The following is a 23,871-nucleotide window of genomic DNA, read 5'->3' on the forward strand; positions in this document are numbered from 1 at the left end:
CTGGAAGATCCGAATTTTCCTATTGGCTAAGGAAAAGCATGCTGGAAGAAGATAAAACTTCAGGACGAGGCAAATACGAGGCAGATAGAATTCTCAGATCATAGAGTCAACAACTAAAAGTTTCAATTAAATAAAGTCTATTTTTATTTTTCCTTTACATTACATTGTTCAAAGTTATTTTCTGCAAACCTTCCACGAGCAGAGTGCTTCAGCGCTCCACGGGCACCCGAACCCAGCAAATTCCCTAATCCCACCACATTGCGACGTAACATAGCAGTTTTTGGTGACAGCGGTGGGATTTGAAGAAAATGTTGGAAATAAACTGGACCATCAACAACAAGACGATACTGCCGGCTTGTGGAAGGCTCTGGAAAGGTGCATATCTCTCTCCTGGGTTTTCGCACGGTTTCCCCAGGAGCTTGGGTAAATACCAGAGATCGAGTGACGTCAGCGGCCGTGCAAGTTACCCTGCCTGTCACATGCACCCCTAAAGAAACATCATCATCGGGAGAATCCAACAACGAGGAAAATCCAAACGAGAGGATCCAACAACGAGGGGAATCCAGCCGAGAGAATTCAACGGCAAGGAACCAGGATATCGCGATTGGTGGTGGACCATAGTAGTGTAATCAGAGTAGCGCAGTCTCCGTAAGTCTACAATATAAAATTTATATTAGTTTCACCACGCGTAGAATGTCAGGTAGCTTTAAAATGCCGCGGAGAGATAGGAAAGCGTGTAGGATCAGCTTGAGTAGTAGTGGTAATTCTTTTATTTGACGACTGTGTTATATATAGCTCCTGTGTTACCCCAATAGAATCTACGGTTACTCTCCCTCAAATAAGCACCCTGCAATCTAATAGTATTTTTCCAATACAGAGTACCCTAATTTGATGGACTCTCTTGCTCAGTGATGAAAATTATAAGAGTCAAACCCGTCGATAAGTCTAATCTTCTTGCTTTGATTCGGAATAAAATCTTAGGGCATGTCGGCTTCCTAGTCTCAAATCACCGCGAAATCAATAGTTTAGACGATTTAATAAACCTCTTGTAGGAGTCATTCTCGCGATTTTTCGGGGTAGATTTCATTCATAACAAACTAAGAGAGATACGACAAGTAGATTATGAGATAGCGAATTAAATTAAAACGAATACGATTATGACATCGGGTACAAACTCAGTAGGGTGAATTCCAACGCTGACGCATTGTCCCAAAACCCTGTTGACCTCCAAAATAATCCAACGCCCCAAACAAATTCAACTCATCCAATCGAATCCAAACCTGGACAAAAGTTTAGAATATTACTGCGAAGAACAGGTTGCTTCTGTCTTCCTTTCGCGAGGGAAGCAGTAGTTAGAAATGAGGTCGAGGACAGTTGCAATATATTCAATAGTAAAGACAGTGATAATGACGACAGTGACAATTACCATACTGCTGACGAAAACAAGACGCCTTTACCCTCAACAAAATTTCACGTAGGAGGGAAGGAACCACTCTCTGATCTGGACAAGGTCGTTGAAAGACACGGCAACCGTGAAGAGAGTGTAGATATTCGGATTCCATCTCGGGCATCGTTGGCTTGCCGCGACTCGGGCGCCTGGAAAATCGGCACTCGTGGAAACCCCAATGATCCGTTCCAGGACCCGTTAGGGACAAGTCCGATGCTTTCTTTCTGTTTCACAAACTGGATGTCCTGAGAATATCAGCACTCGTGGAACCCCAATGATCCGTCTCAGGCAGCTATTCGTGGTGGTGTATTGCGTGGTAAAGCGCTGGTTTATTGGGCTGACGAGCCGGTTGTAATAGGGATAGGACCGACCTCATTAAAACCTAAAATAAAGATAGAGAATCTTTATGATACGTCGCAAAAAGCGAATAAAGTATTACTTATTAGAGTCATAGACAGTACACTCATCCCTCATCCCACTCCTCTCTCAACTTTTAAATATTCCAAGGATCATCTCTACTGCATTCAATGCACAGTCATAAGGATCTTTTGTACGTTCCCGTAGAGTTTTCATAGAATACTTGAAACATTACTGCACTAAAACAGATTGGGTTGATTAGAATTGTGGGATGTTTTCATATAATATTTCTAAATATACAGTTAGCTGTAGGATATACTCCATACGAATTAGTCTTTACCCCTTCCGAATTTAGTAAATAAGGAACCTCCTGAATATTCTTCCACTGAACGGTTTACAAAGATTACTACTACTCAAACTATAGCAGTGACAAATTTAAGCTGAGCAAAAGAGAAAAGTAAGCGATTGTATTTACAAATAAACTTAACCTCGCCTAAATAATTGTAATGTAAACACATACACTAGGAATTCCAAGTTGTAGGTACACATGCGCTTACACACACGTACATATTTGGAATTACGTGTTCAAATAAATTGTAATAGAACTTTATTATTGTATAAACAGATGTTGACAAGATTAAAATCAGTAATTGAATGAATAAATGAACGGAAAAACATAAAACATTATAAATAAAAGAACATTAATACTTAGCAACATAAAATCAATAAAAAAGAAAGATATAAACAACAAAGGTCATAGTTAATAAATTCAAAATATCGGTCGTGGACAAAGAATTTGTTTCCTCCTTCTCGAAGCGCCGGAAGCGCCAAGGCGGTGCGCGGGAGAAGCATCATGTCGCTGAGACGCCACAACTACTCCCTCCTCAGAGACCTTCGCAGGTAGCGAAGGGAACGAAACTCTTCGTGGAGACAAACGATGTGACGTTGAGGTTGTTGAAAGTGAAGATCTCCGTGACGGAATATCCGGCGAAGGGCTATGAGACACCGGATCACGTAGCGATGAGGAATGTGGTGGTGCAACAGTTGAAGGAGCAGCACCTGGTGAAGTAACTTCCGGCAAAAATTGTTGAGTTGGTGTATCATTTGTTTCAAGAAAGGCTGGCTTGAGACAATCCGTTGACACAGTCTTTTCAATCCCACTGAAACGAATCACGAATGTTTTGTTGTCAATTCTTTTAACTACTTCGTGTGGTCCAGTGTACGGTGGGCCAGAGATTTCCGAATAGAGTCCACTCTTTTGAAAACATGGGAACAGGTGTCTAACTCTTTATGTACAAAGGGACGTAAATTGCAGTGTCTGGACGCAGGAACAGGTTTAATTTTTCTCATAAGTCCGCGAAGCCTGGAGACAAAAAGAGGAGGTTCAATGGGAGCGTTTGTTTGTACAAAAAATTCTCCAGGAATTAGAAGATTGCATCCAAATAGCATTTCAGAAGGAGACGCTTGTAAATCTTCTTTGAAAACATTACGTAAGCCAAGCAACACCGATGGAAGAATGTCTGGCCAAGGAATTTTCGGACTACACATTAAAGCAGCCTTGAGAGTACGGTGAAACCTTTCAACCATACCATTTGATTGAGGGTGAAAAGGAGTGGTATGAATCCGCACTGAATCAATCAATTGAGCAAGAGCAGTAAAAAGGGCTGATTCAAACTTACCATCTCTGATGGTAAGTGGAGATCCAAAATTGGTGATCCAGTTTTCAAAGAAAGCTTTGGCAACAGTATCAGCTTGCTTGTCTTTGATAGGAACAGCTACAGGCCAACGGGTATAACGATCAATAATTGTGAGACAGTATTGCATATCTCGCACCAACGGTAGCTTGATGATATCAACATGAATATGATCGAAACGTCCATCAGGAGTTGGAAATTACCAAGAGCAGTTCGATTATGACGGTTAACCTTAGCACGTTGACAGGCTTCACATGTGCGAGTCCATTGAAGAGAATCTTTTCTTAAACCAGGCCAGAAAAATTTTTCTACAATCATGCGACTAGTTGCTTTTCCACTTGGGTGTGAGAGACCGTGTACGAGATCAAAGGCAGTGCGTCTGAGAGATACTGAACTGGATTATCTTGCAAGTGAATAAGTTCATTGTCTGTGGACTGGGCTTCACTGATGGTGACACCATCCAGAAGAGTTGGCATTGCAATGGCACAAGTACGAGAAAGAGCATCTGCAACAATATTCTCTTCTCCTTTAACATGAACCATCTTCATATTAAACTGCTGAATGTAGTCCAACTGTCTTTGTTGTCTTGGAGATGCTTTATCGGATCTTTGAAATTCTGCAAAAACAAGTGGTTTATGATCAGTCTTCACAGTAAAAGATCTTCCTTCCAAGATTCGTCTGAAATATTTGATTGCTGCAAAAACCGCTAGAAGTTCTCGATCATATGTGGTATAACGTTGTTCAATCTCACATAATTTTCGCGAGAAGAAACCAACGGGTCTCCAAATACTATCTTCCAATTGTTCAAGAACTGCCCCGATGGCTGTGTTGGAGGCATCTGTAAAATGCTTGATCTGCATCTAGTGTCCAAGTCAAAAGTTTTTTGGAACACTTGGTAGTTCCTTTAAGGAGATCATTGAGAGGCGCTTGAATGCTTGCAGCACCTGGAATGCAACGTCTATAATAATTGATCATCCCCAGAAAACGTTGAAGCTGGGCATTCGTTTCTGGTTTGGGAAAATCTTCAATGGCCTTGACTTTAGCGGGAGGAGGACGGTAACCTTCTTTGGAAACGTAATAGCCCAGATATGTGACCTCGGACTGCGCGAAAACACATTTCTGGAGATTTATTGACAACTTGGCCTCTCGTAAAGTCTCAAGTACAAGTCGAAGATGATGTAAATGTTCTTTGATTGACTTGGACATCACAAAAAGATCATCAAGATAACAACGAACAAACGCCATGGTACGGAACAGCGAATCCATGAAGCGCTGAAAGGTTTGAGCAGCATTCCGTAGGCCAAAGGGCATGCCTAGATATTCGAACATGCCAAAAGGAGTTGTAATGGCTGTCTTGGCAATGTCTTCAGAGGCAACCGGAATCTGATGATAAGCCTTTTGCAGATCGATGGTTGTGAAAACAGAACAACCGTGACAGTGTTGGAGAAGATCTTCGATGACTGGTAACGAGTAACGATCAGGGATGGTTATTGCGTGTAAACGACGATAGTCACCTGTGGGACGCCACGTCCCATTAGATTTTCGCACCATATGCAGAGGACTGGCCCATTGACTGGATGACGGACGAATGATGCCCCCATCAAGAAGCCTATTGAATTCCGTTTTAGCTGCTGTCAGTAATTCTCCAGAAAGTCTGCGAGGACGCTCGAACACTGGAGGTCCTTCAGTATGAATGCGATGATGAACTAACGGATCCTTTAAATGTGCAGCATAACTGTTGAAAACGAATGCACACAAGCTCGTGCCATACTACCCTCCGCAGCAATAGCAATGGATCCATGATACGACGACGTTTGACATCTACTAGAAGACCATAATGAGCTAATTGATCGACGTAGACCAAGGTTAAGTTCGATCATCTGGAGGCCAAAAGTCGGAATGGAAGTTGAATTTGCAGCTGACAAAGTGAGTCTCTGAGGAGTCAATGGTCTTTTGATAGCTGAACATGGTATGAGAGAAACAACAGAACCAGAGTCCACCAAAAATCGGATGCCTGATAGTCTGTCATTAACATGAAGGCGATTTTCTTGAAATTTACTGCCGACGTCGGTCGCCTGTACCAGCGCCGGTATACTTAGTTTTCCGATTGTCCAATATGAGAAACCATAGGTTTGAAAGAACAAGGTTGTTCGCATTTGTGAGCATCCATACCGTATCGTCTATGATAGAAACAGTATCCAACGGTGAGAGGCTTAGGTGAGCGAGTACGAGCCGGACTTCGTCCACGATCATTCCATCGTTGATTTGATCCTCCATTAGATTGACCGGAAACTTTGTCCAAAATTTGACGATTAAGATCTATAAGATGTGTCAAAGAAGTGCTGATAGAGGTGGGAGTCGCGATCGCAGGCATGGATCCCACGAGGGGATTTCGTCAACTGGCATATACATCTTCTTAGGTATCACAAGCTGCAACTCGCTTCCATTGATACTCGCGATCCGGTACATCCTTAACTAAAGCAATCAACTTGGACTTCCGATCGTTCCCATAGGGCATGAGGAACACCTCAGCAGATCTCTCAAGTGAAGCCAATCGATTTAAGAGGGTATCTTGGTCCTTGTTAATAAAGACCCCTTGATAGCTAGGGCTGATCTGAACAAGCCCCCGTAACTGGGGAAGAATAGAAGGAGGAACGATTGAGACAATTGCCCCGTCTCGAACTGATAGACTATACCGCCCTATATAGTCACCATCCACATTGAGATCGATGGTTTTCAAGGCGACCGAACATGGCATGGGATCGGAGCGAGGGAGAGAAACTGGTAATGAAGCTTCACGTCGCCTTGGAGGGAGAATATCTAAATTAGCGACCTTTGATTGGAAAGTTTCCACAAGGGACGTAATATTTGTTATAGTCCCTGATGCTCTTGTTAGATGCTGATCAAATTTGGCAATCTCATCTGTCTTATTGTCCAATGCATCACTTAAGATCTTGGAAGTCGTAGCCAAGCGAGTCAAGCGAGATTCTAAGTCATCCAGTTCTCTCTGAGGAGCCTTAATGAAATCAACCATCGCGCGATAGGTTGACATAAATGTACCCAAATGATCGAGGTTATGGAGGATTGTGTTTGCAAGGACCTTCCCAAGCTCAAACATCTCCATTCTAGCCATCTTCTCCAACATGGGCCCAAGGGATCGCCAGTTCCGCATTGTAATTGGGCAGTCTAGCCCTGGCACAAAGGAGGCGGCCTCCTTAAGTGCGCAGAGAGAATTTCCTTCGCTGTCACATGCTTCCTTGAGTTTAAATAAGTACATTCGTGTAACATCGCCTTGAGAGCTTTTGGAAAATTGATGGGGGAGATATTCGGTCTTCTGTGTCTCAAGTAAGTTCTCACCTGGCAATAAAGGACATGGTTCTAGAGGAGAAGGGAAGGGAGGATCGTCTAGGTCATCCTGGTTGCCTAGTACTCCGGCATTTTTCAGTAGGGATTGGGAGCTCAGAGGACTTTTCGCGAATACGTCAGAGGGCTTGGCTCCGGGTCTAATGGGATCCATCGTATCCGCCAAGTCTTTCCCAGAAAGAGCAGTCTCTTGCCCACAAGCTTGAGGACATAAGGGCTCGTTCTCTTTGGTTGGGCTCTTCGCCGGGTTAGAAGCGATTTCTAATTCACTCATGGTGTACTTGATTGGGTATGGGCAAGGAAAAATCTCGTACAAGCCAGTATCTGGATCCACAAACATTCACAAAGGAAGAAGTCCCGGAGTCAAAGACGTGTATTTGTATCCTCCTTCTCGAAGCGCCAGAAGCGCCGAGGTGGTGCGCGGGAGAAGCATCATGTCGCTGAGACGCCACACATATACAGTTTTTAAACGTTAGGTTTTTGAAGATTCTAAAGTAGACTCAATTCACATGCCGCGTAATTAACACGTAATTAACTATTTAAATAGAATAGAGTATTTCGTAAAAGCTGTTTCCATAGGAAACACCTTTTTCAATAAGGGGGGAGGTGTAGCGTGACCCGTTGATCACGCGAACATAGTTACGATAGCGTTACCGTAATATAGGTTCGATTAATGGCGCTGAGAGGGAAATTTGAATATAAAGCATAACGTTTAGGTCAAAGCCGCGTATTTCATATACATATATTCTTTATTCGGGCACGATAGCTTAGGCTTAGAATAAGTAGGGAAACAAGAGGTTTCCACAGAGATCCTTGACGAAACCAGATGGGCGAGACTAATCGAGGAATTTGGGTAAAGTCATGTAACTCTTGGAGGAGCTTCTCCAATTTCGCATAAATAGGCAGTCGAAGTCTAGAATCGGTCAAGGACGGGAAGTCGTAAATTCTCAGTCAAGGACCTCTTGGAACTCCCTCGGACCTCTCTCTCGCTCGGTCCCACGACCCTTGTTTTGACGGGCCTTCACCCTCGCGTGTACCCCACTGTCGTGCGCGCGCTATTGAGGCACCTCCACCACCAATCACCATCGAGCAGCAACCAAAGACGAGCCACCCGACGAATCAACGTTCAGCTGGAAGATCCGAATTTTCCTATTGGCTAAGGAAAAGCATGCTGGAAGAAGATAAAACTTCAGGACGAGGCAAATACGAGGCAGATAGAATTCTCAGATCATAGAGTCAACAACTAAAAGTTTCAATTAAATAAAGTCTATTTTTATTTTTCCTTTACATTACATTGTTCAAAGTTATTTTCTGCAAACCTTCCACGAGCAGAGTGCTTCAGCGCTCCACGGGCACCTGAACCCAGCAAATTCCCTAATCCCACCACACTGCGACGTAACACTACCAACGGACTGTGCTGCCAATATCGCGTCAAGTTGGCGAAACATAGACATGGAGTTGATGCCACAGATCTACAAAATATATTTTTTAAATTTTCATTACAGGCCCACGTGAAAAAGTGATCAACAACTTCTAGTTTTTTTCTTTGTAATTCCCGACCAATTGCAATTTTTTCAAAAAATTTTTTCACGTCTTGTAGTACTCTAGTTGCGCTAACATCTTAAAAAGATTCAAGTCGTATTGTCCAATATTTAAAAAGCTGTCGCTCTTTTAAAACTGTCGAATATTACTGTAACTTCTCGTTCTCACAATCAGAGGCGCGTTACTCTATGAGCAACTTGGGCAAATGCCCGGGGCCTCAAGTAAAAGGGGGCCCCGAACACAAACCAAGATCCAAATTCTACGTTTTTCTCCTAAAGTTATTTAGTTGGGGTTAGGGGCCCCGAAATTCTACTTTGCCCAAGGCCCCAACTAGTTATAACGCGCTACTGCTCGTTCTGGCACTAAGTAGTGTCAAGCTAACAATTTCAAAAGAAGGAGAGAGGACAATCATTTCCTTATTTCGGAACAAACATCGTCGCTATATATCAGAACAAAACTGTATATTTAAAATGTGCAATATACAGGGTGAGTCCGAAGAAACAGAACACCTAAATATCTCCGTTACTTTTCGTTGTACAAAAAAACTTCTAAGGGCAAAGTTACACTGTTTGAAGGACTACATGTAACGGTGTAAGGGAAAAATTTTCAAGGTCATTTTTCTACAAGATTCCAAGGTCATTGATATTTTCTTAAATGGAATGAGGTATTGTTTTAATGCATCAATCGATGCAGCTGGACGTACGTTATAAAAAAGTACTAACCCATGTATGTCGAAAAGTTAGTAGTTCAGGAGATATTTCAATTTAAATAACTCTAAAACACCATTACTGTCGTACTAAGTACTAAGACGTTACACAAGTAAGTAAACGCTGACATCAACTTCAATGTCAATTTTTCAGTTTCAACTTCAATTTCAATATCAACTCTTCAACTTCAATTTCAACTTTAATTTCAACTCTTCTACTTCGATTTCAACTTCAATTTCAACTTCAATTTCTATTCTTCCATTTCAACTTCAATTTCTACTCTTCCATTTAAACTTCAATTTTTCAATTTCATTTCGTTAATATCAACCTTAATTTCAACTCTTCAATTTCAATTTTTCAATTTCAACGTCAATTTTTCAATTTCAACTTCACTTTTTCAATTTCAATTCGTTAATTTCGTTAATTTCAACTCTTCAATTTTTCCATTTCAACTTCAATTTCAATATCAACTCTTCAACTTCGTTTTCAATTTCAATTTTCCATTTTAACTTTAATTTCAAGATTTTGACGATATAGATTCATTAGCTTGTAGCGAAAGAATGTCAAGATTGAGTTTATCTAATCCACTCTTTTGTTGAGCGGTTAGGGTTTCATCAATTGTAACGCTCCTTGAGAGTTTGGTGTCTACATATAGTCTGAGCCGCTTCAATAATCCTTTGAGGAACCCCCGTAAACTTTGCAGACTGAACATTCTTGAAAGCTGAGTCGCCGAATTTCTTCTTCCAAGCTATAGCGCAGGATGCCAAATTCGGGAAATTTCGGGCATTAAGGGAAACATCGTTGGGGTTAAGAATGCGATAGTATGGCCACATTGTTTCACCCACTGATTTCCTCAACTTCTCAACAATATCCATAAAGTCACTTACTTCTTTCCAAATAACTTTTTCCCTGTGTGCTCTAGTGAGGGGCTCTCCAGTGATAAACTGTGTCATTGCAACCACGCCAGTCATAGCAGACTCACCTAGCAAAGTTAAAGCTGCAGCTATTTATGTTTTCTTTTAATCCATTTATTTTAAATTATTATGAAGGAAACATAGTTGCTCCACATTTTCCGGTAATAATCTTGCTCTCGTATTTGTTACTATATTTCTGGATGTACTAAATAACCGTTCACTGGTTACTTGTGTCGCAGGTATGGCTAGAAAACGTCTCACCACTGTGGATAGCAGTGGAAATCTTGAACGATTCGATTTCCACCAGTGCATAATATTAGTATCCGTGGAAACAACGCTTTCGGACAAATACATCGCTATTTCCCTATCTTTTCTGCTATGAAATGTTTCCGCGTGTCTTTCTGTGTTTCCTAATGTATTTTTTAGGAAATTTAATAATTTTGAATTTCTTTCACCTAATCAAGAATTTATAATATATACAGATAAATTATACGATTGATAAAATTAATAAGGAAATATTATAGTTATTATCTTTCTATTACCACTCGTACTTGGTTCTTGGTCTTTATCGCTTGTCGGTTCTGTATTTATTGAAATTTCCTTAATCAGTTTCCTATACATTATTTGTTTTTGTTCAAATGAGAACAACTGAACCTTGTATCTGGGGTCCAACACCGCACAGTGGTAAAAAATCACCAAATCGTGGCCAAAAGTCAAAAATTTTTTTCTGTTCTTTAAAAATCTGTATAATAGTACTTTATTTATAAGGTTCCAGAGCACGTTTTTTTGTTACAGCCAATATTTAATACGTACTTCTGTCGGAGATACATAAGATCAAAGTTAGTAGTTCTAGAAGACCGACATTTTCAACCATAATTGAAATTACTTCTGCGATTTATTATCGCGCTGTAACGCTGGTTTATCATTCTTGCTATTGTCGGGCATGTCCTAATTTAATATAATATTCTGATTTTATTGCTTTATTTAATTTTTTAAAGTTCTGGGAGATGAAAGAGAAATCTACACATCTGGTATGTACATTGTATTAACGAAAAAGTTGCTTATCAATCGCGATCAAACGTTCATTTTTTTTGGAAAAGAAGCTGTTAAGGCTATAAGGTCCGTTTCACACTTGAGCGGACCGTCCGCGCTCCGCGCGCGGAGCAAGTTACCTGCAATGTTATGGGAGCTTTCACAGTACAGCGGACGGTCCGCGCGCGGAGCGAGCGTCCGCACGGCTCCTCCGCGTCCGCGCCACAGAGTTCCATGTAATCAAATGTAGGCTTTCACAGCCAAGCGGACTCCGCCGCGGAGCAAGCATATGTATACATATAGTACTGTTGTGGCGGCCATGGCGCGGGTCTATGCAGCACAATGGGACAAACCGATAATTCTGTGTTAAAATCAAAAAGCTTTTGATAGAAATGAGATAGAGCGATGACTTTTTTTCAATTAAAGCTGAAACATTGCAGAATATGGGAAAAATAGAGAGATTATGGTACGAACATTTTTTAACCTTGAAAAAATTCGTCAAACTTGCACAATTTCAAGAAAATTGTGGTTTATACAATACCACGCGCTGAAATTTTTTTTTTGACATACTATACATAATTTTCAGTAGATTTTTTCAGGTTGAATTCAAATCTGGTCTCAAAATTTATCTGCGAAGTCAGGATTTTCCAAAAAATCTGTTTTTGTGAACAAAATTAAGAAATCATTTTTTCGTTGAAATAACCCACTAGTTTGAAGGTATTTGGAATTCTCATACATACATATATAAAACACGATAACTGTATACTGTATGAATACTGAAAAATGTTGAATTATGGAAGCGTTTTACGTATTACTTTTGTAATAGTTTATTTGATAAATCACTTGTATAAATCGGACTATTGTGACCTTGTCTATATGCGTGCTTAAAGGCTACTGACTAGTTGAACCATGAGGCAAGTGTTTACAGAGGTCTAGCTTTACAGATGTTATCGTTTACATTACACAGATGTCGTTAAATACAATTTTAGCAGTTACCTTCCTTAACAAAAAAAAATTGAACTTAGTTTTTGTTGAGATATATTTCTGTCAATTCTCCATCTTCGCTCTCTGTCTCTATCTCCCGCCTTATTACAATTTATGGATAGACCGTATGGCGATTAACTTCATCAATCGATTGAATCAGTCTCCGATTTTTCAATGATTACTTTTTAATCGTACACATTAATCAATCAATCTCGATTAAAATTTTAATCGATTAATGCCCAACTTTTCTGCAACTCTCCACAATTTTTCCAATTAATTCTTCAAATGATCGTATAAACATACGAAAATAATTAAAAAATTTGTCTTCGATGTTACGTAAATCTACGTATAACGAGACAAACGCGCCTTTTAAACTCCGCTTAGCAATAAGCGGATGTACCCAGTATCGCCTGTTCGTTAGAATTTCTTTTTTCTATTTTTTTTATTTATATTTATAATGAACAGCAACAACATTAAGCAGTAATTCTGTCATACGTGAATAATATTACAGGCTATATACTATCGATTGAAGCTGCATGCGGACTGCGGACGCTCCGCTTGATTGTGAAAACAGCATCGACTCGTCCGCGGTCCGCGTGCCGAGCGTGGACGGTCCGCTCAAGTGTGAAACGGACCTTAAACAAGTGTACGTTTCATTTTTCTGCGACCTGTTGCGACCTTATGAATTATCGCCATTTTCTTAGCGACCGGTAACGTTCCGAAATGGCGAATTTGCCCCAAATCGTAAACAAAACTAATATTTGCAAATGTAAGGTACACACATTACTGTTATATATTACAATAAAATGCTTCAGATAGTCAACAGTGTAAGATTTTAATGGTAAACATTGCATTTAAAACACCAATTACAATCACAATTATGGAAAATACAAAATAATTTGTATACAAGTAACTTTACAATATTTCGTCACATGACATATCTTCATTCATATCAGGTTATTCAAAAAATTGTGCGACTTCGGGAGAATATTGTTTCATCTTTTTTGTACATGACATCTTAATGCTACTTATGTATGGGTCAGATGAAACACCATAGTATACATTATATACAATTTATTTTACTACAGGTGAGCTTCAGTTATATTTTAGTACTAAAGAACCTCTGATGCAATATTTAACACTAAAATCTTACATTTTTCGCGTGTCTGAAGTCATCTGATAACAATTTGTACTAATAATATACCTCGTGTTTTTCAATCATTTAAAAAGACAGAATTCATAGAAGTTCAGATTAAACAATGTTCGAACTTATACTAGAATAAAATACACAATTTCCCGGTTAAACAAATTCTTGCTTCGGCATAAAAACCTCGACGGATTACGAGGAAAAGCCGTAGCAAGATGCAATAAATTTATTTAATCAAGTAACTACAAGAATTTCGCCGTACGAAAGCCCAGTATCAGATAGTGTTTAAAAATAGCTAACGCGGTTAGAAAATCGACGTTTCAAGCAATTTACATGCTAAATGACATTTTACTCTAAAACTAAGAGAGCTCTCTTACCGTTAATAATCAAGTCTCTGCGCGCAGTGATCCACAGCAGAGTTCCACTGGAACTAGCACTACGGCTACCCTTGCAATCCGTCCCAGCTTCGGGATTCACTGGAAAGGAGCTTCAAACCTGCCAATGCCCTTGGATCTGTGAGCCGGCCTGGGAGGATTCAAGTATTGCCGAACTGAGTGCAAAACCAAATCTCCTATTACCCGGGATCACTCGCGTGAGCATTCAAACCCAAAAAGTAAATCTATTTACAATTACGAATTATCGCAGAAAAGACCCGAGTCGACTCGCACATTCTCTCAATCTGACAAGCTATCCTTGTTTTTCAAGAAAACTCTCTGGCAACCGTCTCCACAACAACTCTCCCTTGTCAATCGCGACCACCGTGAATCGCTTGCTAGACTCGCGTATACATATACATGGCGAGATTATCGTTTTCCATCACGGTGATACAATCGACATTACAAAATCGCAAGAACACCTCGCAAACATTCTATTACCAAATATATGTGGAAATAAATAATTTTTTCACATACCCGGCATCCAGTTTGTTTTTTAATTTCGATATCAGATTCATATTCAACGACACAAGAAACAGAGGAATTATATTCAAGAGAGTCCACTAAAGTCTTGGATTACGCATCCGCCATATTGAATCCGCCATTTTGTTTTTTGTAATTTTGGTATCTGATTCACATTCAACGGCACGAAAAATGTGGGAATACCAATTTCCAAGAGAGTCCAATCATTTTTTGCGTTACGGATCCGCCATATTGAATCCGCCATTTTGTTTTTGTAATTTTGACATCAGATTCAAATTCACTGGCATGAAAAATATGGAAATACTAATTTTCAAGAGAGTCCAATCATTTTTTGCGTTACGGATCCGCCATATTGAATCCGCCATTTTGTTTTTTGTAATTTTGACCTCAGATTTATAATCAGCGACCCGAAAAACCTATGAGTATCAATTTTGAACTAAATTGGAGTACTTCTTCCTATTTTGACCACGTTTTGGCGATTTCCGACCACTGTGCACCGTAGCACAAATATGTATAATACATATACATATAGTGGATCTTGTCCTATTGGTTCAAAACGTTCCTATAAGTGAGCTATCGTATTTTATTAGATTATTTGACTTTTTTCTGTAAAACTTGTTTTATTTCGGTAGATAAACTATTGAAACTACCTTTAACGCGTTCTTGACTTTATTGGAAAGTATTGCGAAATTTTTAAGTGAGCATTTAATGGCTAACTGCAAACAATGGCCGAAGCATGAAATTCTAGTCCAATTATTATAGGTATTGATAGCTTTTGCTATATTGCGATCATTGTCAGTCGTGAAGAAAACTGGTTTTCCTAAATCTATGTCCCAGGAGTTAAAACACTGTATTATCGGGCTTTAAAGATATTTATGTGTATGTTTCTGCGGTACATGTTTTAAATCCAACATGTGATGATTTAATTCAAAATCTTTTGTTATATAATGGACAGGTAAAGAAATATAACTCTGGAGTGCTCTTGATGTCCATCCGTCCGTCGTAAATGCAAATACACTATCTTCATTTAATGGTAATATTAAAAAAAGTAAATAATATTAATATTAAAAAAAATGAATAATGCTAATATTAAAAGAAAATAATGTTAATATTAAAAAATAATATAAAATGTATACAATTAAAATATAATAGTAAAGTATTCATAAAAAAATGTTATAAGGAAAAATATATGTATATTTGTATATAATTCATACCTTCAGATATTTTATTTTTAATTTGCTCTTTTACGTCTTTGTACATGTCTGGAATTATTGAGCGAGCAAAAGTACTTACAGACAGAATTTTGTACCGTGGATCAGTGATATGCACCAGTTCTCGAAATCCCACATCATTGACAAGGCTATACGGTTGTAAATCCAATGCCATCATACGTGCAATTGCGTTTGTTATTTGTTTTGCACGAACTGAATTGTTGTCCAAATAGACAGTATTGGAATCTTTACTAGACCCTGCTCCATTTGGTAATGGTAAATTGATTGCAGCACTATGCATAGATTTCAAATGACGAAGAAGAGAACTTGTGCTGCAATGCTTTGTTTTGAACAATTTTTGACACATCTTACATTGTGCACTTTCCGCATTTATTTTTTCAAAGTATTGCCAAACGTTAGTTTTAAATCGCTTTGCCCGCACAACACTTGCATCTCTCTCTCTCTCTCTCTCTCTCTCTCTCTCTCTCTCTCTCTCTCTCTCTCTCTCTCTCTCTCTCTGTCTCTCTCTCTCTCTCTCTCTGTCTCTCTTATATATATATATATATATATATATATATATATATATATATAAACTATATATTGTAGTAAGAGAATAAATGCTTGAGGAAGGATTTGACAAAATCTTTATTTATAAAAATAAAAATATTTATTTAGACTGTTGCTTTATGCAGGTTATTTAATTAAAGTTATAATTATAATAATGTTATAATAAACAACGAACAAATCTGGTATAATATACACTGATACAATAAACCGCTTTTATGCTCTTTACACCTTGATCATCCTTGCACACCGTTCTAAATCAGAAGAGGGCGATCCCGCGCTCTGCTCGCCTTTTCATACCTCGCACACTCATACCAACCCACACCGCATATTCATACCAACCTATACCGCTCACTCGTACCAACCCATACCGCTCATTCATACCAACTGCTTCACTACTATAATTATTCTCAACATAGACCTTTCAATAGGCTGTTTCGCAAAAGACTATGGACTCTCCGTACGGCGTCTGGTCTTCGTATTCGGCTCTCCGTACATTTTGTTATAACTTTTGAACCAGTAGAGATATTGCAATGAAATTTTAACTAAAAATATTTTAAAAAATAGTCAGTTTTAACTATAGGTAATTAAATATTTTTTGCATTTGTTAAACAATAATTTTTTATAAATTTTCATTGATATTTTTGATTTAAAAAAAATTTTTTGGAATATAATCGTACAAACTATTTTTTACTTTCTAAATATATATTTTTTATGTTTATGTTTCACACATGTAACGTTTTATGGAATACGTAAAATATAAATTTGAGAAATCTTGTTGCAATCAACATATACAAAAATTACCGTAAAGGTAAAAACGCATTACAAACGTGTCAAAGATATTTTTTATAATAATTTATAATGATTATAATTTTTTTATTGGAAACTCGTGAACGCCATGTTCGTGTAACTTTTAAATCTAAAAGGTATTGGCATGAAACTTGAACTGGATAATGTGGAAATGTCAGGTTATGGATAGGTTAATTACTATTACTATTATTACACTTTTTATGTTAATTATTTATTAACTCTAAAGCTTCTGCTTCTAGTTTCCTAACTTTTTTACAATATGATTTTATCCTAACACTGGATATGTATGGATCCGATGTTAAGAGTAATCGATTTAGTATGTCTTCATTTGTGCATAATCGGGAATTTTTTCTTGTGTTTCTACATCTTATGCGTTTAAAGTCCTTGTGACGCGTTTCCTGGGCCTCCTCTGAAAGTTGCTCTATTGGCAACAACGCATTTTGAATGATATCCGCCCCATGTATTAGTAGTTTATGTATTGACGCTGGCATGTAATACCATCAATAATTTTGTATATAATATTCTGCCATATCCTGTGCATATTTTTGAAATTTTACTATGTCTATTTTGTAGAGCGATGGAATGACCTATTATAAAAAATGGATATATACATATAACATCGACCTCAATGAATTGTAAAATTTTTTGCCATATTTTGTACATACTATTAAAATGTGTTGAATAGGAATTACCTGAAGTATAACGTGGAACCTTTTAATTAACTTTATATCAATTCCTGTGATATCGGCTGATATTTCAGCGTTGGAGAAAAACTTTCGAGCTGTATTGCCATCGTTCGATGACCCCCAACCTTGCTTGACATAATCAACGTACAACCCCAGTTTTTTTTTTAATTGGTCTTGTATCTCTTTTTTTCTTTGCTCTCGTTGCCTTTTTAAATCTTCAGTATTTGCAGTCCACTTTTTAAACGATAAGTTGTACGATATGTGTATTAAGCATTCGAAACAACGAATCCACGCATGCAAGGATGTTATTCGGTTCAAATCGTTCATCTCAGTTGGTTTCGCTTGACAAATATAACATCTCATCGCAGAGGATGTATTTGTTATAGCGTTACAAACTTTATTGTCGACCATGGTGAGCATCATAATATAATCTATTTTGGCATTGTTTACCTTATATGGCACCAAACTTTTTAATTTCTGCTTCAACACTGTTAATTTCTTCTATAATAATATCTTTATTTTCTTTAACATACCGGAATCGAAACGATCGGCAGAACCACGGTGAAGAAGGTGTTGATTTTTGCCATATAATAATATCGGAGTTCAATTTGTTTTGGATTCTTAATGGTACTAAACTAGAAATAAAAATCGATTCGTCCTCGATATCACAGCATTCATTTTGAAACCGTTTATATCGTGGTAAACCTGACGCACCATCACATCCCCATTTGCATACGAGTGTCAATTCTGTATTATCTATTACTGTGTCTAAACTTTTTATTATTCTTGAGACTGTGTGGTCTAATAAACTTTGTAAATCTACTTCGGCGTGTGTTTCTGATATGTTTACTTTATTTTTTGGTGGATAACAATTATTTTTTTCTTTAAGTAACTTATCATATGATGGCCAGGGGTTAATGTTATATTTTATACCTTCATTTCGCATAGTTATATACTGAAACTTGGACAAGTCTGCCATTGTAAACATGCTCAACGCCTGTTCTGTTGTAAACTGTTTTTGTTTCGCAGTATATATTTTTCTCTCATCTCCATTATCTTCTAAACGACGAAAAGCCTCTACTTTTTGGTGCATACCATGTTTCCTAAGACTCATTCTTGTAGCATATAACAATTCATTTAATGAAAAATTGTCGACTAGAGACCTAGTCCTCCTTGCTTTTTTCCTTCTGCTGCAGTCAGAGAATAGTTTTCTTCCTTTATAAATGGATATGGTGGATGTTGATTTAATTGTGGTACTTCCTGAAGGCATATCTTGTGAGATTGTACCGGGATATATAAAATTGTTTTCCAACCAATTATTATACCACTTAAGGAACCTGTTCTCGTTATAGCTAGCATCAACCCACCTTTTCTTTAATTGGAAAGAAAAGTTTTTTTATTTCGTTTTGAATTGTTTCAAATTTTGAGGTGCGATATGAATTTTCTCGCGTATTTTATCATACAGAAATGAATAATCATTCATATCTCTGTTCGCACTTCGTAATGCAAAGAATAAATCTCGATTTGTACGAAAATCTTCCATTTGTATGAAATGAATAATACCTGAATAGCAAAGAAAGAAATGCTACATATAGAAAGTAATCCACGGAATGAATCATGAAGCTTTCCATACTTACCAAATAGAAGTTGAAAGTAAATAGGAAGTTAATGTTAATGGGAAGCTAAAACCTATTTAATGCCTAATTTAGGGCACTGAAATTATATTAGTAGCAAACAAAAACCAACAACTAACTAACAAATAAATAAAACACAACAATACGAAAACAATACCTAAACAATCACAAATAATTCACAATAGAAGGACGCTGAAACGACACACGTAGCTATAGAACGCTTACTAAGCTGATGTGACAAATGCAATAATGACCAGGCCATAAACAAATGACGCTCGTGGATTTTCGCAGCCAATTGTTTCTTCTGCCACTTTCAACTTTTTCTGTACCATAGTATTCATTATGGGGGTAGACTCCTTTATAGATTTCTAGATTTCTAGAGATTTCTAGAACGAGTTATAACGAATGTCCAGCTGCATCGATTGATGTATTAAAAAATACCTCATTCCATTTAAAAAACTATCTATGACCTTGAAATCTTGAGAAAAATGACCTTGAAAATTTTTTCCCTTATACCGTTAGATGTGGCCCATCAAACAGTGTGACTTTGTCCTAAGAAGTTTTTTTGTACAACGAAAAGTAACGGAGATATTTAGGTGTTCTGTTTCTTCGGACTCACCCTGTATAGCTGTAATAGATATTGAATTATTTACAATATTACTTTCGCCCCATGTTACTTTCGATCTCAGTCTCCTCTAACCATATTACCTACCATACTAACTATATTATGACCTTTATATAATTTTGTGTTTAAAAAAAAATATATTAAAACAAATTTTTAAAAAACCTCGCTTATATTAAATGCACTAAAAAGGAGAAAATAATTTTTATAGACATTAGTGACTATAAATAAAAATGTGGAGCGCTAAACTATATTGACGTAATCTTCGTGGACGACATGACAGGGCTTGTGCGTGGATTCCCTCAGAAATGAATTACACAGCGGTACGTTCTGTAACTTCACGGCCAAATGAATGTATAGCAGTTCAAGCGAATATTTTTGAACATTTTGCGTAACAGAAAAAAAGCAAATGAATCTTACACCTTCAATTTGATTTATTCCATTTTTCTGGGTTGAAGGTCATTTGTAGGTCATATGTGTGTGTTACATGGATGGCTTCGTTATTTTGTCAGCTACAACATTACGTTAACGAAGATATATCATTCCATTTAAAAACACATCGGTGACCTTGAAATCTCTTTTTTCCCTTACACCGTTACATGTGGCCCTTCAAACAGTGTAACTTTGTCCTAAGAAGTTTTTTTGTACAACGAAAAGTAACGGAGATATTTAGGTGTTCTGTTTCTTCGGACTCACCCTGTATATTCAATAGGATCCATTTTTTCTTTTATTTACAACAATCATCCCGATTCTGTTTTGTATTTACTTTGATCGGTACCTTTTACTTACCCTTCAACTCTTGTAGTAAACTTTTTTGTCGGATTACTGCAAGTGAGTGAAAAATCGTGCGTCGCGTTACAGGGAGCACCTGGTGCACCATTTTTTCAAGAAACAGAAGATGAAGAACAAGGCCCACCCTAGTGTGTATTATATATAATTCGCGCATTTTAAATATGAAGGATTTAGCATACCCATTAAAATGCAACTCATTCGCACGACAAGGCGACAAACGCAGATAATGTCCAACAGAGAGTAAACAGGAAAGGTCATCTTCCAGTTTCCCTTCTTTTTGTCAGCGACATTTACACCTTGAAGTCGGCGTTGAATGCCACTTAAATCGTAGCCGCTACAATAGAGGCGGCGTGGGAGCAAAGCTTTGCTGTGACCGCATCGCTATTTTTCCGTGGGCCTTGACGGACCTACAAAAGTGCCGCCATATTGATTTACTAGCAGCAATTGTCAACGAGCTGAATTGTGGAAGACCGACGTATCCTGCTTTCTGCTCAAAGATTTCGATAGGCTGGCCAGGAAGAGGTTTCTTTGCGGCAGCTACTTCACTCGTCTCGCCTGCGTGTGGTCCACTGTGTGCGATCGTTGTTCGGAGCAGGTTGTCGCTGTGTGAGATCGTTTCTATTTGTCAAACGCCACATCAATTCGAAAACAGCAGAGATATACATTCGGGTAACAGCACATTAATGCCAAGTATTTAATAGCACTAATCCTTGAATACGTATAGGAACTGTTTAATTTCTTCTTCTCAGTAAAATTAGAAAGACATACAGTGAACCACGAAAGTCATTTGGACGCACTCTAGAGTACAGTATAATAATTTGCTTTTATGTCAGCCTTACAGCTAAGAAATGCGACTTGGTTTACATTAACCTATCTGTACAAAACTGTCTTATTTCACACATTCGGTCCATACCTTCTCTCATTCATTTCTATGTCTCGCACATTCCTACCCTGTCCTACTCTTTTAGTATCCTAATTATCACTAACCCACTTAATTCCTTACTTATTGTTTCCCTCCCCATTCCCCAACTTTTGCATTTCTGGTTTAGCATTCTCTTTGGTTTATTTATGCTCTCTTTTCTCTTTTTTTCCTCAACTTCTCCAACCACTCTGCAACCTTTCTATCTTTTTTCCCGCTCACTTCTCCTCGCATCCTCGAGCTTGATCATTTCCCCCATTATCCTGCAATCCCTTGTCAAAAATGCTCTAAGTTTCCATACTTGTCCCCAAATAGGTCGTATCCTCGTCCCTCTTCCTCCAGCCAGTATCTGTTCCAATTCTCTGAATTTACAACAGTATAACTTTCTTAATTTCTTATGTTTTGTGAGCAATTAGAAGCATTGATTTGCTAAATGATCTGACAGAATTTTTACGCAGTTTAATAAGACAAACGTACGTATAAGAAACAAACCAAGGTATCAAGGAGAACAATCGCGAGAACGAAATAAACGACAATAATAATTTCACCATACATACATTACCACATTCATTACACTGCACAATATCGATCATGTAAAAAAAGAATTAAAGCTACAAATTAAGGAATATTTAAATAAAAATGTACATAATAATAATAGAAATTTAATAGAATTAAGGTCTAAAGCATCCGATAAAATTGTTACGGGATTTCAAAATTATAATGTAAAATATTTTAATAATAATCGAAAAAAACCTTGGAAATATAAAATAGGCGACTATGTAATGTTACGTAATTTTGATAATACAACTGGTATCTCTAAAAAGATAATCCCGAAGTTTAAATGTCCTTATATTATTATAAAATGAAGGAGTATTTATTCAAAACATATGTTTACCCTTTAACGGTATATTACAATCTAAATACAAATGTTAACTGCACACGAACGTCGCACAGTGGGGTATTTGATCAATCTAGCTGGCCAAAATTATATTTTTTGCTTAACGCGTTTAAAATGTATATTGTATAGTATTTTATCTATAAAAAAATAAAAATTAACAATTTTGATTGAAAGTATTATTTTTGACTAATTTAACAATATGCGCGAATTACTATAATATAAACAATATAACCTATTTCACCATATAATATAATATAATATATAATACATCCATATTAATACATATAATAGATAATATAATATATAATATATATAGTATATAATACTATAATATATATATAATATAATAACTAATATCATATCACCCGATTTCGACATCTTGATTTTCTCGCTACTGTTACTCGTAGCAAAAAATGTTTCAGCAGAGGCTTGAATGGTATCGAGTGGAGCTTATTTTGATGTTATTAGTTTTTTCGTGAGTGGACGCGTAAAGGTCATATAAAGGTCAACTTTGTTTTTTTAAATGGAATGAGGTATTTTTTAATACATCAATCGATGCTGCCGTCCATCTATGCTTTATTTCCGACTTGATATAGGAAAATTTGCTTCGAATCTCTTCTTTTGATTACACAAGTAGTTCTGGGCATATGTCAACTTTGCATTTACATTGACATTTTGAAGTTGCTGAATAATGCACCATATTTGCCTCCGTGTAAATATTTGAACATTAGATGACCCTAAAATAATAATAAATGCTTTCAAATCGGGTAAAACATCACTTTAAAAAATATCATTCACGTTTACAAAATCTTATATTAACGATAACTTGTGAATCCGCACAATTCCGCAAAAGTTTTTTACACGAAAATAAAGCTGAAACCTTCCACTTTACAGTGGTTAAACAAAAATTACCGGGACGGACCCTGAAGTACAACTAATTCCTTCCGATTGTATGTACTTGGAGATTAAAACTGCCTTCAAATTGACTTTTTCACTTGCTGTTAATTTATTGAAATGAACACATATCTGATTAAAATTGTGTGAAATACACACACTTACCTGCTACAACAATATCCATAATCGGTTTTCTTAAAGCAACTTAAGTGATTAAAAATATTTCACTTCGAACGTTGCTAATGCCGACGACACGACGAAAGGCACAAGCACTGTACTGAATGACTAAACTTCAAGTGATCTCCGTACGGAAATGCCAAATCGGGAAAAAACCAATGGTTTAATGACCCCACAATATTCAACTTTTCCACATAACAACTAATTTTTACCTGGGATGAGTTTGACAAATCTACTTTTGGCCAGCTAGATCGGCCAAATACCCCACAGTGCGTCGGTCGTTAACAACAAATCGATCGGCACCAACACCAACGTATATCTAATACCTACAGTTCGCGCAAATCTCCCTTCGTTTCAAAGCGGTGCATACGCGCCTGGTTACGCAGATGCTCATCTGGGACACCATCAATTATTGCTTCAATGAGTTCTTCTTCGTCAATCGTAATCTTGTTTGCCAATATTACTTTGTTATGAAAATAATCGTCGAAAGGTTTCATTTGTGCGCCAGGTTCTTCCCTCAAATTCCCTCCTCCGCGTCAATTTAGAAATTTTCTCGTCGA

This window comes from Lasioglossum baleicum, chromosome 13 (genome assembly GCF_051020765.1).
Source record: "Lasioglossum baleicum chromosome 13, iyLasBale1, whole genome shotgun sequence".
Classification (NCBI taxonomy): Eukaryota; Metazoa; Arthropoda; class Insecta; order Hymenoptera; family Halictidae; genus Lasioglossum; species Lasioglossum baleicum.